This window comes from Pelobates fuscus, chromosome 3 (assembly GCF_036172605.1).
Source record: "Pelobates fuscus isolate aPelFus1 chromosome 3, aPelFus1.pri, whole genome shotgun sequence".
Taxonomy (NCBI): domain Eukaryota; kingdom Metazoa; phylum Chordata; class Amphibia; order Anura; family Pelobatidae; genus Pelobates; species Pelobates fuscus.
Window position 1 is genome coordinate 402,014,293 of NC_086319.1, and position 12,638 is coordinate 402,026,930.

Below are 12,638 nucleotides of genomic sequence, written 5' to 3' on the forward strand. Positions count from 1 at the left end.
ACTAAAGACTGCAGAACTGAATGGAATCCAGGATCGGTAAATGGGACAGGAGCAAATATGCTCTGAAAATCCAAAACCAGTAAATGCATTAGAAATCCAAAATGTGCAATAGGAACTACAATTTGCAGAATGTTCTTCAAATACAGAAACGGTAAATGAGACAACAGGCTCCAGAATGCAATACAATCCCAAAATCCGTCAATTACAACCCAGGCCAAATATTATCTGTCAATCCAGACTGAGCAATAGGAACTGGAGAATCTCGAATGTTGTGCCAAACATCGCGAATCAAGAAGCAGCAATATGGACTTACCTTTGCACTTCAGCATAAGTCCAGAATCCACAATGGGGACAATGCTTTCCATATCACACTAAAAACAGAATCAGTTACATGGCCGAGAAGGTCCACACTGGAGTATAAATCCAGGCTCAGTAATAAAGACCTCACTCTCCAGAATGTAATGCAAACTGTTAAATGGGTAGACTTGGTCAATATTGGGCTCCAGTATTGGGCTGCAAATCCAGATTGTGGAACTGTGACTGCAAACCCAGAACAAGAAATAGGGATCACATCTCAACAATAAGATGGACTATTGTTACAGGGTTTTGTGTGATGGTTTTTAACTCCTTATATTTGTCACTCCATAATAAAAGTATATTTTATACAGGGGTCGGTGTAATGTATGTGGCTATTAACAATCACATTGTAATGACCGGTCTTCCATATTATAACATGAATGGATGCTGTTTCCTGTGTATTACATGAATATTTCGATTTAATAAGTGGTGGATCCTACTTGACCATCAAGCACTTTAACCTATATTTCCTGTACTTTAGCAGCAATGTAGCTACTTATTAGAAGATTACAAACATTTTCTATTGGAGACCTTGAGGGCATTAAGATTATCAGATTTGGAAGCAAAGAAACGTATAAAATGCATATTATTCACTTTACAAATACTAACATTTAAATGTCATATAGCATTGAGTGAAGATATGTCAGCACACTGCAAAGCACAGAGCATTGTAGTCCCATTTATAATGATTAGTGTCATTACTGGATAAACGGCAGTACATGGTGTTTAATGATGTGCAGTAAAGGGGTAGTTATGGTTAGGGGGTCATAGGGTAGTGGTTATGGGGAACCTAAGGGTAGATGTGACATGTCAGCAAGATTGTAACTCTTACCACTCTCAGACAGTTATAGTCCACAGAATCTAGAAGAGCCTAATTTTCCTAAAATCAAAGCGCCCTATATCTATTAGTATTATTTTATTATTTATGAAGCACCAGCAAATTCCGTAGCGCTGTACAATGGGTGGACTACCTACCATACATACTACACACCCTTAAAGGAACACTATAGTCACCTAAATTACTTTAGCTAAATAAAGCAGTTTTAGTGTATAGATCATTCCCCTGCAATTTCACTGCTCAATTCACTGTCATTTAGGAGTTAAATCACTTTGTTTCTGTTTATGCAGCCCTAGCCACACCTCCCCTGGCTATGATTGACAGAGCCTGTATAAAAATAAAAAACTGGTTTCACTTTCAAACAGATATAATTTACCTTAAATAATTGTATCTCAATCTCTGAATTGAACTTTAATCACATACAGGAGGCTCTTGCAGGGTCTAGCAAGCTATTAACATAGCAGGGGATAAGAAAATCTTAATGAAACAGAACTTGCAATAAAGAAAGCCTAAATAGGGCTCTCTTTACAGGAAGTGTTTATGGAAGGCTGTGCAAGTCACATGCAGGGAGGTGTGACTAGGGTTCATAAACAAAGGGATTTAACTCCTAAATGGCAGAGGATTGAGCAGTGAGGCTGCAAGGGCATGTTCTATACACCAAAACTGCTTCATTAAGCTAAAGTTGTTCAGGTGACTATAGTGTCCCTTTAACCATAACTGATCCCTAAAAAAACGTTTCCCCAACCACCCCCCTGGTAGTGTTGTTCTTAACATTGCTATTTTCAATGGTGAAAATAGTGACATTATGGTGTTGCTATGAGCAACGTTGACATTTAAAACATACTGTTCCCATGGCAATGTTTTAACCCCTTAAGGACAGAGGTAATTGTACAAGTTCTGATCAAAACAAGATCAAAACAAACTAGAATTTGACTATATGTCTGTTCAATCATAATTGACCTTTTTCATATTAAGACCACCCACATTTATTATCATTAAAATCTAAAGAAAAGCGTGAGGAATTAAGAAATGTTATTTTTTTTAGTTTTGTATGTCACAATACCGTTAATAATGTCATAACATAACAACTATACTGCAATAAAATACACCTATTTGTGTTCAGCAATGTCTCATGAGTACAACAGTACCCCCCCATGTTCAGGTTTTATGGGGTTTTGTTAAGTCACAGTGTGAAATCTAGGGATTTCCCCCATTTCACTTTTTACACATCGAAATTTGCCAGATTGCTTTGCTGGACCTATGTTGCCTTTGAGAGCATATGGTAGCCTGGGAATGAAAATGAACCCCATCATGACATCCCATTTGAAAAATTAGACAACCCAGGGTATTCAAATGGGTTATGTCCAGTCTTTTTTAGTAGCCACTTAGTCACAAACACTGGCCAACTTTAGTGTTCATTTTAGTTTTTTCCATTTTTCACAAACTGCCTTTTCACCAATTATATCATCAGCATTATATTGTGATGTAATTCCAGTAAAATACAAGTTTAGCAGGCTAAGATTGCCACAAGGCATATGTATGTATATGTGTTTGTAGTATCAGTTAGTTAATAACACGTAGCTAAGATACTGTCATCACTGTACTGACCAGGTGCAGGAATGTAAGAACTGGAATTACGCGTCCCTCTCCTTTGTATCAGATGAGCCACGTGGTTAGACCGGATGGATGAGTTTAGACTCTATTTATTAAATAGGTTAAGGGTATGTGTGGGTGTAGTTAATTGTGGGAGGAGCTACAGTGCTATATAAGGAATGTACTCTATGTATTCAGTACTCAGACTTTGCTGTATTTTGGTGACGCTAGTCCCTCTGAGTCCCGATCGGTGATCCAATAAAGAATCTCTTCCTTCCTGAAGAAACCTGTGTCCATCTCTCTGTGCTTGGCTTCCGTCAGTTTCTCCGGTATCATTTGGTGCATTGGCCGGGAAGCTCATCGTTCAACGGTAGCTGAGAGGCAGAGGCGTGAGACGGTCTATCTTTGCCCACGTTCTCTACGGCTGCACCCCTGAACTTCTGCGTGGACCTCCCTTCGTCTCGGCGCCACTGGTCTGTTGTCCAGGAGATCATCGGCCTCTACGTGAGAAGTGCTGGGGTGTCCCCGTCGATGAGTGTGAACTCAGGTTCAGGAACGAGGAGGTAAGATAACTGCTGTTTTAGACGGCAGGACCCGCTAGGGGTATACCGATTGTGCGGTAGGCCCAAAGGGGTTTTGAATCAGTGTATCTGCCCCCTCTGTCGGAGGGAAGGAGCGAAGGCGCACCGCTCGATCGAACGCTCTTTAGTCAGACCGTTTGATTTGGTTAGTCAGGCGGGGTCCTGGTGTAAGATAGCCCTAGCCGGACACCGGTGTCTTGTCTAGACTAGCGTTCTAGGGTGTATATTACGTTCGCTAGGTCGGAGGGACCGGGAGACTAAGCGGCGCCTGTGTAAATTCGGTTCGCTAGTTCTCATCCTATCTGGGCTAAGTGGGAAGGCGTGTAAATTTGGAACCCACTAGACTTTTGATAGTACGACTAAGAGGCGCCTGTGTAAATTCGGATCTCTAGCTCGTTGTATAGTGCGACTAAGAGGCGCCTGTGTAAATTCGGTTCTCTAGCTCGCTATGTATATGTGGTGATTGGGCAGTGTGGCTAACCAAAACGGGTGTATATAGTTTTAGGTAGTCCATTCAAGGTACTGGCCAATAGTTTAGTTGGGAATTGTAAATGTGTTAACGATTGTTTTAGTAAAGTGTATATCTTGTTAGATAGCGCGAGCTCAGCCGTCTAGCGAGAGTGTTAATAGTGTGTTGCTGTATTATAGTGCACGGTACCATAACCCTGTATATTTACTGACATTATATAATAAGTACTAATCATTGTCGTCCATTGCATGTTTAACACCATAACCACTAATAATTGTATTGTGACCTTAACTTGTGCTTTGACCTATGCTAACCGTACTGTAACCGCTATTTGTAAAAGACGATGTTACTGGGGTGTGTTATAGACGGGTAATTCGTATATAGAGAATTATAGCGTGGGTGACTGTGTAGTTACGCCAAAGGGCATAATATTGATTATATAGTGACTGGTGTAGCAGCTGTGTGTGTACGGGAATTCCCTGAGTGTTTATTGTTATTGTGTACGTTTCACTTGGTAACCGTACCACGTGGTGCTGTTGCCAGAGGAAACGGGTGTGACTGTTGAATAGTACGCGTGTATAGTATTCGTTGTCGACGACGTTCCATTGTTAAGTATGGGTGCGTCGCAGTCAACGATTCCGGATCCCTTAGGATGTATGGTTAAGAATTTTAAAAAGGGATTCAAAGTTTGTGATTTTGGGGTAAAGATGTCTCCTGTACGTTTGGTCACTTTGTGCACTAGGGAGTGGCCTACTTTGGTTGCGGCATGGCCGCCACGTGGCAGTTTGGATCCAACTCTGGTACAGCGCTTACACGTGGCTGTATCGGGTAGGCCTGAACTTTACGGCCAGTTTCCTTATATTGACTGTTGGAGACAGGCCGTAAATGACTCGCCAAAATGGCTCCAGACATGCCACGAGGAGCAGTGTCGCCTCATGGTAGCTAGGACTTGCTCGTCCACTAGGACTGGTGTTAGGCCCATTTTGGACACGCCCCCTGAGTCCGAGATCCCTTTGCCGCCCCCTTACTTTCCGTTAAGAAGAAGTGACGCAAACGCAGGAAGTCCTGTAACCCTTCCCTCACTACCCCCATCCACTTCCGCTTCCTCCTCCAGTGCAGGATCCACCCCCCCTCGTACTAAATCCCCCCTTCCGGAACCAGATAGACCAACCTCCATTAAAAATGAATATCCTGATTTGGCGCCACTTCAGACTTCCGGTCAAGCTTCATCTAGCTCGGCCCGAAGTGTTCTATTCACTACCTTTTCCCAAAACCAACCTCCCACATCCCCATACCCTATCTCTCCCCGACCGGAACCCATGACTGACGCTTCCCTACGTAGCCCCATCCAAACCCGACAGTTGACTGGTGCCCAACAATTAAAGCACTATCAGATGCCTCTTCGCTTAAATCCCGGGTCAGCTTATATCGATGCCGCAGGTCAAATGGCACACGCTGACCCAGTCTTCGTATATGTCCCATTTACCACAACCGATCTTTTAAACTGGAAGAAGTGCTGAAAAACCGGTTCTTAAAAGTCGACTCTGTACATTGGGAGGCCACGTAGTAAAACACCAATTCCTTTATATGCCTGAATGTCCAGTCCAATTGCTGGGACGTGATATGCTATCCAAATTACAAGCGCAGATTACGTTCCTACCAGATGGAACAACATCTTTAAAGTTTAATGGACCTTCAGGTATTATGACTTTATCCGTACCAAAGGAAGAAGAGTGGCGACTTTATACAGTGTTGACTAGCCAAAACCCTAGGAGTGATGAGACATTGTTTAACATACCAGGAGTTTGGGCAGAGAACAACCCACCAGGACTGGCCCGCAATATTCCACCAATAAAAATTGAACTGAAACATGGGGTTTATCCAGTGAGCCTAAGACAATATCACATTCCGCAGAAGGCTAAGAAGAACATCCAATCCTATCTGGATAAGTTCATACGGTATGGTATCCTAAAATTCTGTACTTCCCCCTGGAACACCCCATTGCTGCCTGTTCAAAAGCCCGGCACAGATGAGTATCGACCTGTGCAGGACTTAAGAGCAGTCAATGATGCGGTTGTTAGCATACATCCAGTTGTACCCAATCCATATAACCTGCTTGCTTTAATTCCGGGCGGGGCTACTTACTTCACAGTCTTAGATCTCAAAGATGCCTTCTTTTGCCTCCGAATTGCCGCAGAAAGCCAATGTATTTTCGCTTTCCAATGGGAGAACGCTGTAACGGGCTCAAAACGCCAAATGACTTGGACAAGACTGCCCCAAGGGTTTAAAAATTCACCTACCCTATTTGGTTCAGCCCTAAGTCAAGATCTATTGGATTTCGAGTCCATCCCAGGAGAGTGTGTATTGTTACAATATGTAGATGACTTGTTGATAGTAGCAGTTACAAAAGAAATCTGTCAGCAAGCAACGCACGATCTACTACATATTCTCTGGAAGGCAGGATACAAGGTGTCCAGGAAGAAGGCTCAGTTGTGTTTGCCAACTGTCAAGTATCTGGGATTCCATATCTCTGAAGGTCAAAGGATTATGGGGCCAGAGAGAAAAGAAGCTGTCTGCCAAATACCAATACCCAGGAATAGAAGACAAGTGCGAGAATTCTTGGGGGCAGCAGGCTTCTGTAGGATATGGATTCCCAGCTATGCGATACTGGCAAAACCTCTGTACGCAGCCATCAAAGGTACAGAGCACGACCCCTTCTTATGGACCCAAGAACAGCAAACGGCATTTGAAGATGTGAAGAAGGCTTTGATGAGTGCCCCAGCATTAGGTCTACCTGATCACACACGACCATTCTACCTGTATGTACACGAGCAAAGAAGAATGGCTGTGGGAGTATTGACACAGTACTTGGGATCATGGCAAAGACCTGTTGCCTACATGTCTAAACAATTGGATGCAGTGGCCAGCGGACTTCCACCTTGTCTAAGAGCCGTAGCTGCAGCCGCCCTGCTAGTAGCTGAAGCCGATAAACTCACTCTGGGTCAAGAACTTTATGTACGAGTCCCACATGCAGTACAGACGTTGTTGGATTACAAAGGAAATCATTGGTTTAGTAACAGCCGTATGACCAAGTATCAAGCAATGTTGTGTGAAAACCCAAGAGTGCATTTAGAGACTGTAAACACCTTAAATCCAGCTACCCTTTTGCCGCAACCTACTGAAAGTCAACATGATTGTTTGGAAGTAATGGATGAAGTATTTTCAAGTAGACCAGATCTTCGTGATTTTCCCATCCAGAACCCCGATGTTCAATATTACACCGACGGCAGTAGTTATGTGAAAGAAGGGATCCGCTATGCAGGATATGCAGTAACAACCATAGACAAGGTGATAGAAGCTCGGCCACTGGCGAAAGGAACATCAGCACAAAAGGCAGAATTAATAGCACTAACACGAGCGTTACAATTGGCTGAAGGTTTAAGAGTAAATATCTATACGGACTCTAAGTATGCGTTTTTAACCACTCATGCCCACGGAGCTTTGTATAAAGAAAGAGGACTACTGAATTCAGAAGGCAAAGAAATCAAGTACGCAGCTGAAATCCTACAACTATTGGAAGCAGTGTGGGAGCCGAAAGAAGTCGGTATCATACATTGTCGAGCGCATCTGAGAGGAGATGGTGATGTAACCAAGGGAAATCGGATGGCAGATAGTGCAGCTAAGCGTGCTGCTGAATCAGGAAGACAGGAGTATGTGGGGCATATAGCTGCTCTTATACCAACTCCACTGTCCCAATGGACTCCAGTTTATACAGCTCAAGAAGAGGAGTGGTTAAAGACTGAACCGGGAAAGTATTTGGAGAACAAGTGGTATCAGCTAGAAGATGGAAGAATAGTCATACCAGCATCACTAGCGGTAGAAATTGTCCAAAATTATCACAACGGGACACATTCTGGGAGAGACAGTACTGAAGAATCTCGATCCTGTATTTGGATAGCACTTTTGTCGATTACCTGGACAGCTTGCAGGAAACCCTGCAGTCTTTGAGATTCAATAGAGTGATTACCATGTTTCTGGGTTAGGAGCATTTATGGCGATTTAGCCTTCTGTTTAGCTCTGTTTAGACTCAGCCATTTTCATACTTTCTTTTCCTCTATCTCTTATCTCGCTATCCTTTCGATTTATTTTCCTTTGATTGCATTAGATAGACCAGGGATTTTTTTACCTGGCTACAATTAAGCATATACTCCTTAGGATTATCGGAAGGTATAAGAAAACCAAGAATAGCTTGGAGTAGGAGAATTGAAGGTTCTTTTTCCTTGCTTCTTGATATGAACGAGTTATAAGTAGGTTGTAGCCTTGTGGGAGGTCTTTGTCAGTAACTATGTTTCCTCACTATTGCAATTTTGTTTCAATGCTCTAGCAACAAACTGCATCTATGTGAAGGCTACTGCTGTCCCTACCCCACAAGGCTTTCTGCCGTACTGTCTCGCCACTGTACTACTACAGTCGCATTGTTTCATTTTTTTAGTATTTTTTCTTAAACCCTCACATTTTGGGGTAATATACTAGGTGTGTTAGTGTGTTATTAAGTGTGTTCTATTAAAGTTTTTGTTATTTTTAGTTTTAACTGCTTTGACAGTGTAAATTGGGGGTAGCGGTCGTGAGATTAGAGCTCCGTTTCTCACGGGGAACTTTCCTCACTTCCTTTTCTTTGTTGAATTTCTATACATAGAGGGTTAAGCCCTATACTACCCCTGTAACCCTTCCTCAGCTTTTTGGTCAGGGTTTATTCCTTGACTGAGAACTTATTTGTTTATATTTTTCTGGTTTCAATACCTGGGTTACTTGAGTGGTTACACTGATTTAAAGAGGAAATTATGGCAGGTTTTTTATCCAACAAACTGGACAGTAGCATCTGGTGCAAGGATGCAGATAATGTCTTTTCAAACACTAAACTAGACCCTAATGCTATGACCCCGGATATCAATAAATCTTTTAACAAACTCCAAAGTCTATACAAGAGTCAGATTCGGACCTGTTGGGAGGTCTCCTCTCTTGAAAATTACATAAAGAGAGAAATGATACCCAGGGGCCTTAGGGTGAGAAATACTCCCTCATCTCACTCTGAGAACACTGAGCTAATGAAGGAGTGGGAGTGTGCAGCTGGAACTTGTTCTAAAACCTTTATGAATATAATCTGTAAATTTGAGCAAGACAAACTCAAGACAGTGAATGCTAGTCTCGATGAGGAGATCAGCACGATTAAACAATTTCAAAGTGATCCTAATTTTGCATTCATGGAATCCAGGCTAAAACAAAACCTGGATAAATACCAGGACATAGTAAAATTTAGGAAACATGACAAATTTTTGAGGGATTTAAATGACTATGAAACTGGGAACATCTATAAATCATTTAATCGAAGAATTAGACGCACCTCAGATAATGCCTTGACATCTGATTACGACTCCTCTGATACAGACTCAGGTAGTCAAACAACTCCAGCTGAGTCCCAACCACAACCATCTACCTCCACAATGGCTCCAAATCCAAGGGGGATCCTTAAGAAAGGGGTTAATTTTTTAGCCATGGGCAACCAGGAAGAATTCCCAAGTCAACGTACAAGGTACCAAACCAGGTACCCAAGGGGAGGGGGGCGAAGGAGAAGGTACTAGAAGCCACCCGAAAAACAGAAACTGAGTCACAAGTGATGAACCTGTCCTCTCGCATATTGAACCAAGACCAACTTAGGGTTCTTGGAAGGGGACTATCATTTGTACCGACCCCACCATTTGACAGATTCAGTTGGATCAAAGATCTCCACCTTTTTATTCGCAAACTGGCATTACACAAATTCCATTCAATTCAGAATGAGAAAAAGGCTAGAGATCTTGGATTCACGACCAAAGACTATCAGTGCCTGACTACCCTCCTCTCTCTCCTGGATGAGAACGACCCAACTATCACCCACAAATATACCGACCTAAAACCTAAGAGTAGGTACACACCGAGTTTTGCTGGCTTCAGGAATATAGAACTCTTTCTTGAAGCAGCAAGGAACGAGATTGAAAAAATCAATTTTAGATCCCTCTCCATTCGATCAAATGACAACCTCCATAAAAAGGAACAGCGGGCCTTGAAATCACTCCAAGACGATAGTGATATCATTGTCAAACCAGCGGACAAGGGGGGTAATGTCGTAATAATGGACGTTAACAAATATGTTGAAATGGTAGAACGGGTGTTGGGCGACTCTGTGACTTACAAAAATATCAAATTTGACCCCACTAACGACTATCTCCAGAAATACAAGGAAATTCTGGATGACGGCCGCAGTAGAGGGTTGCTGTCGGGGGACGAATATGACTTTATCCTTAATCGTCACCCCAAGATAGCAACCTTCTACTGCCTGCCAAAGGTTCACAAGAACCAAGAGCAACCCCCGGGACGTCCAATCGTCTCCGGTGTGGATAATCTCACACAGAATGGTAGCTTGTACGTTGATAAGATTCTAAGACCCTTTGTGGAGGCCCTCCCCTCATACATTAGGGACACAAAACAAGCCCTAAACAGACTATCAGAGCTCAAATTTCCACCTACAGCTAATCTCTGTAGCCTGGATGTAGAATCCCTCTACTCCTCCATCCCTCATGAGAGGGGGATTGAACATGTAGGATTTTTTCTCAATCAGAGATCACGTAAAGATGATTCTCATACAACCTTTGTTTTACGCCTATTGGGCTTTATTCTGTCACACAACTATTTCCTGTTCAATTCCAAGTTCTACCACCAGGTGAGGGGTACCGCTATGGGCACGGCGTGTGCTCCATCATATGCGAACCTTCACCTGGGGTGGTGGGAACACTGGATAGTTACATCTGAGAACCTGGCAGAATACTCACCCAAGATTCTATGGTGGGGTCGTTATATTGACGATGTCCTAATCGTCTGGCAAGGTACCCCCCAGGAATTCTCTGATCTGGTATCTCTCCTTAACCAAAATGAAGAGAACCTGCGATTCACATCCGAATTTGGGGGACGCTCAATTAATTTTCTAGATGTGACCATCACCATGGACGAGGGAGGTACATTCCAATCTACATTATATAAAAAACCAACGGCTACAAATTCGCTTCTCCACTGGAGTAGTTATCACCCGAGATCACTTAAAGAAGGCATCCCCACGGGCCAATACCTCCGCCTCCGCAGGAATTGCAGCGATACTTTGGATTTCAAACTCAAAGCACAACAACTCAGAGCCCATTTTAAAGCAAAGGGCTACCCGAACCGCTGCTTGAAGAGGGCGTATAAAAGGGCACTAGGTACCCAGAGAAGTACACTTCTTTGTGACCAATCCGACAAAGATACAACCACGGAAGCTGGCAAAATTCGGATGATTGCAACATACGACGCAGGCTGGCCCGAGGTTAGGAAGTCTTTGGACAGATTTTGGCCTCTACTGCTAAATGATGCCCATCTTAAACACGTCCTTGGCCCCCACATTGACATTACGGCCAGACGGGGACGCAATATCCGTGATATGTTGGTACCAAGTCACTTTTCTACCCCAGTACAATCAAGAGCAACCTGGCTGGGCACCCCACCTTGCGGCTCATATGGCTGCGGTAGGTGTGTCGCCTGCAGATACATCTCCAAAGGCTCAAAAACTATAAGTGACAGCACAGGGGAAGACTTTATAAAGATTAAAGATTTCTTTAATTGTAATACCAAGGGACTAGTGTACCTTCTATCATGCTCCTGCGGACAGAGGTATGTGGGCAAGACCTTCAGGGCCTTCAAAGAAAGAATCTTGGAGCATGTAAGGTCCCCAAGGAACCGCCTAGAAACACCTGTATCTAGACATTTGAAGGAACACCACCATGGTGACTCTAATAATCTCAGATTCTGTGGCCTCGAACTGGTCAAGAGGAATCAGAGACGTGGGGATTTTGACAGAATCCTTAGGCAGAGAGAATCCAAATGGATATATAGGTTAAAGACACTCCAACCTGGTGGCCTGAATGAGGGCTTTTCCTTTGCCCCATTTATTTGATAAGTATTTTGTCTCATTTTCTATCTTCGGATAGAGACCAATTGTGCAGGTCCTCTTTTGAACCATGCCTTTCCTTTTGTATATACCACTCTTTTACTGTACATATTAATCTAATGTATAACTTCTGACTGAACTACTTTAATTTACTTTTTCTCTCTACAGACCATAAACTTTGCCTCCCCTTCTCTATCTGAGCGTCTACAATAGACGATACCAGGAGTAATACCCTACCTTACATATCCGCCACCCCCTTTTATATTTGCTTTTTTGGGATGACTGATGAAACTATCTGTCTTATTATGACAGGGAATATTGATGCCCAATAGCAAACATGATTTGGCCGACAGAGCTCTGATTGAGGAATCATACTCATGTTGTCAGCCCTTGTTTACATAAACTGAGGCTAATTCCCTTTAGGACTTAAGTCCTTGCAATGACTACCAAAATATCCCATTGTACGGGGCTGATCCGCTCTCTACTAGAAGCGGATCAGCCTTCTTTAGGGGACCGATCGTTCCGCTTGACGACTATGTCCGCGCGCATGCGCATACGGAAAACAAAGTCCCTGCGCATGCGCTGGCATCCGGACGAGGACTCGTAGTGGAATAATCTGATGTCCAGAGAATAAGTCCAGGCGCATGCCTGGATGAATACTTACGAGGAAATAAACTAAAGTCCTTGCGCATGCGCCTGGAATCAAGTACGGACATGCGCATATCTTAAGCCGTAATCAAGTATATTCGGCTGGCGGCAAATTATGGACCCCCGCCCCTTTTGAACAGG